Here is a 4,374-nt window from a genome sequence, read left to right on the forward strand (position 1 = left end):
GGCTTCATTGTCTATGAAGCTACTAAACATCATCCATTTAGAGCAGAGATCAATAGAAAAAGCACCAGCTGAAGGGGACTACCTGTGGTGCAATCAGCACCAAGTGCATGTCCATCCTGTTCATGTGTAAGGCTTCTGTAAAGCTGATTTCTCAGATTAGAAGTCAAAGCTAGAAAGTTACGAATTTCAGATAACAGCTGTGAGCATTCCTTGGACTCACTGATTCCAAGATCTTCAACAAACTCTCATTTATTTGAATAATTTGCCAAGAAGTTGCCATCCTGTTAACCCAGATACTGGGCATAGCAGCCTTTGGTTTGTAGTAGAGGTGTTTGGGTTGGTGTGATTAAACATGGTTCACATCTGATCAGCAGAAAATAACCTTTTTCAATATTGTGACCATTACGTCTGTGTCCATACCTTGAGTCCTGCATTCTGTGTGGCCATTTCAGCAGAGGAGTGCAAAGGAGCCTGTGCAGAACACTTACCTGGATATCAGCTGTTTGACTTTCACAAAGTTAATGAAGAGCACTTCTGGGAAATGGGACATGTCTTGTCTTTCATCCTTGACAACAGGAATTTCCCTGCTGGCATTCAGACAGCTTCTGCAATTAGATTTGCATTAATATCTACTCTCTTTTCCATCTTCACTCTTACAGGTACATGCTAATGAAAAAAGAAGTCTTGGACATTCTTGTTCAACTTTTGAGTGTAAAATTGTCTTTTCCTGGCTGATGTTAGTGACACACAACCCTGGGATATTGTGAGGCTGTTGCACAGGTACACTCCAACTTGGTGATTGGAATGCAGCTGCTCTGTACAAGCATTGTGACTGTAAAAAAACCATCCAGCTTTACACCACAAACACTGCAGCTTCCATAGCTCCTCCAGCTGTCTGGGCAGTGCCAAAGTCTCACTGGAAAACCAAGAAAGGCCATCAAAAGGCAGCACTGGCACTGGAAAGCATCTCTGTGCAGGTTGGTAAGGATAGGTGGTCACAGCCTTCCACAGGCAATTTAGAGGCATTGGACTGAAATGCAGCAGGAGAGAGGAAGCAAAGAGCTTATTTCAGGTTTTTATCACTGCCATGATGGTAATGGAGCTAGATCTGTGGTCTGGTGTGTGAAGGAAATAGAAACAGCAAATTAAATCTTGGAAAAAAAAATTAAGGAAAAAAAACAAGCAAACATTTTCTGAGCTTAAAATTTTAATCTGAACTGTTGGCTTGCTGGTGACCTTAACTCTCACAGCTGTTACCTCACAGCAGACCTTCTGTGGCTTTGCTGCATACTAGGTGACAGTAGCTTAAATTTTCAGCTGTTTGTTTCCAAAGTAGAGCAGATCTGCAGCTTCTTCATAGTTGACATAAATCAACTTGTGAAGCTAACTTCATAATTTCTGTGGTTTGTCCACAACCCCCCAGGTAGGTGCTGAGTTTATTTTTTCATGGATGTTCATCCTGGGTCTGTGTTGCTATGGTCAGAACCTGGTTGTGGGTGGTGAAAACTCATCATAATATAAGGAGTTGAACTTGGAATTTGCAGACTGCAAACCTTTGACGCCCCATCTAGCAAACTATGTAGGATAGACTACTTTTTTCCCATAATGTGAAACTATTTTTAAGATGGGATCAACAATAGATAGTTGCATAGAATAAAGGTCTCATTAAAAATCAAAGAGAAAGAAGTGCTATAATAATTTTACCAGTCATTTATTTCTTGGTTTAGGAAAAGAAAAAAAAAAAAAAAAAAAACTGTTCATATTTCCTTTGGTAAAATTTAGTAATATCTTTTAGTAATATATAGAAAAATAGCTCATATTTTTCAAAATTTTTACAAAATTACATTGCAATTATTATCTTGAATGAAATAGTTTTATTTCACATGTTTTCACCAACAAAAAGGAAAGAATAGCAATAAACCATCATGATTTCTAGCCTGCACTGGCATTTACCCCACGCAAGCCTGAGATGCCTACCCACAAGATAAATCCTCAAATCCTCCAGCTGCTATGAGTTGCTCAGCTACAACACGAGCAAGTAGCAACCTCAGAGCTGCTCTGGGTTAAACTGGCAGAGAGGCATCACGTTCCAAAATCTGGATTCTCTGCCCCGTGGTGGTGCCTGTGAGCTGGGCAGCAGTGGCAAGGGGACAGTGGTACTGGAGCTTTTTCACCTGCACTCAATGGCAGATGAGGCACAGAAGGCACAGACCCATTTGGTCACTATCAGCAATTCCATTCCAGCTCCTCTCCAAGCAGTCCCTCTCACTTATCTTGGACAGATCTCTAACAGCATGATCTCTTGTGCCCCATTAGGCAAGAGTTAAAACCTGCAATTAAAAATACTAACATTTAATTTCAGAAAGTGGAGGCTGGCCAGAATAACCCAGAGCAGACAGCAGGGTCAACAGCAGGCAGGGTCTGTAAATTGACTCTGTCTGGCATGAGCAAACTTAGGTAAGTGCTGATTAGGCAGGTCTTGTGCCTTTTGTGGAAACAAATTCAAGCTGCAGCCTCCCATACACAGCACAGCTGATGATGGGTTGTTACTTAAAGGTCTGGGAAAGCAGCTTTCAGATCCTGAGCTTGTCAGAAAAAACAGCAGGAGGGTGCAGGAATAATGAAAACAAATGTACACTGAGAACTGGGTGGGTAACACAGGTGCAGAAGTCAACAGTGTGACGTGCCTCAGAAGGTAAAGCAGGAAACTGCAAAGTCAAAGCTGAACCAGGACACCCAAACAGCTTCCTTCTGTTCATTACTTGCTGTGCTTAGGTCCTGACAGGACAAATAGCATCACTTATGCTTTTCTTCTGCCGTACAGGGGGGCACAGCTTTAAGATGCTTCCTCTCCTTGGAGAAAGAGGTTGCAAAATTGCCCTGGCTGGTAGAGCTGGTTGGAAGGGGAAGCAAAAGCAGCAGTGGTGCTGTTGCAGTGGGGGGAGCCCATTGACAAGTGGCATCAGCAGCTGGAGCAGAGCTGATCTGCAGCACAGATAGAGGGTGGTGGGTGTTCAGGCTATTTCTGTAAGCCCTAACGACCACAAAACATTTTCTTTCTTTTCAGTATGAAGTAGGTTTTCAGACAGTACTTAATGATTCACTTCCCTTACAAATGAATAGTGGAAAACATCCTTTAATCAACAAAACCCTCTCATTGCTGTTGATAACAGGTCTTTTCGGAGGTGTTTAAAAAAAAAAAGTCTGATTTCCAGCTGTCTCATATGCACAGTTCTCAAAATAGCTGAGAATTTGGAAGCCATTTCATATATTTTTAGGTTTTAAAGAACTTTCTGGCTACACTCACAAGCAGCAAGAATAATTCTTATTATTTTTATTTAATTTCTGGCAGTAGGTACTAATTAAAAAAAAAACAAAAAAACAAGAATGGTAGAAAACTACTACAGTTATTACTTGACCTACTCTGCAAAAGGCAGCTGCTGTAATTTTACATGCAGCTCCAGCTACAACTGTTTATCTAATGAGCTTTGAAAGACTAGCTCTCCCATCCTGACAGCTCCAAGAAATACAGAAGCATGGCAAGAAGTGGCATTGATGTTTTAATAAGTGACATTCTTTCCTCTGAGTCAGCATGAATGAAATGTGTTGGAAGAGTGGTGGAGGTACTGGGAGACCACTTTAAAGGCTTAAAGCCAGCACCTTTGTGCTAAGAGTGAGAGACTCTCCAATGCACAGAAGATAAGTGTATGTGGTCACAGACTGCAAGGAACCTACAAAAGACAGAGGCATTTTGTGGCAGGAGGGAGTAATTTTGGGTCCTCGCCATACGTGTGAGCTGAATGAACGCTATCGGATATTTCTGCTTTGCATAAGCTAGGTCTAATCAGAGCATTTCAGATCCCTTGAGCGGGAGTCCCGTGGTAGCCCTGGACCTTCATTCAGGAGTTCTCTGTGAGTCCATATGATGCTGCTGCTCCAGTGCAGGGTAAGGCTCACATTCTTACAGCACTGTGCCACAATGTCCTGCTGTTGTCACCTTTGTGGTTAAGCCTCCAGCCAAGCTGTCACATAAGTGGTCTCAGTGTCTTGCTGTCAACAGCTTAACCCTAGAAAAATGTTCATATTCAGGTTCGGACAAGGAGGAAACACAAATTGGAATTAAAGCTGAGCTTCCCGTTTGGCTTTGTTCTGATCCACAACCATTCTCAGAGTACAGTTAAAAATAAAAATGACCTCTTTCTTTTCCATGCTGCTGTCATGATTGTCATTCCCCAGCAGATGCCCTAACTTCCCACTGCGCCCCGCTGGCTCTGCTGCCCCTGTTGTCTCTCAGTCCAAAGAGTTTCTGAACAAGAGACAGGCTTTTATGGAGCCTGGCAAAGCTTCAGAAGGGAAAAGGAAAAATCAATACGG

General features: G+C 42.3%; 1 long non-coding RNA gene across 2 annotated transcripts; it reads left to right on the forward strand.

Annotated features, from left to right (window-relative positions):
• Nucleotides 1-893: 893 nt before the first annotated feature.
• On the forward strand, nt 894-4,167 carry LOC128793222 (uncharacterized). Of its 2 annotated transcripts, none has more exons than XR_008432696.1 (4): nt 894-977; nt 2,363-2,457; nt 3,859-3,946; nt 4,090-4,167. It is a non-coding gene; the product is annotated as an uncharacterized LOC128793222 (long non-coding RNA). The 2 variants fall into 2 exon arrangements; XR_008432695.1 differs by lacking the exon at nt 894-977 and adding an exon at nt 1,301-1,423.
• Nucleotides 4,168-4,374: the final 207 nt, after the last annotated feature.

This window comes from Vidua chalybeata, chromosome 10, assembly GCF_026979565.1.
Source record: "Vidua chalybeata isolate OUT-0048 chromosome 10, bVidCha1 merged haplotype, whole genome shotgun sequence".
Classification (NCBI taxonomy): Eukaryota; Metazoa; Chordata; class Aves; order Passeriformes; family Viduidae; genus Vidua; species Vidua chalybeata.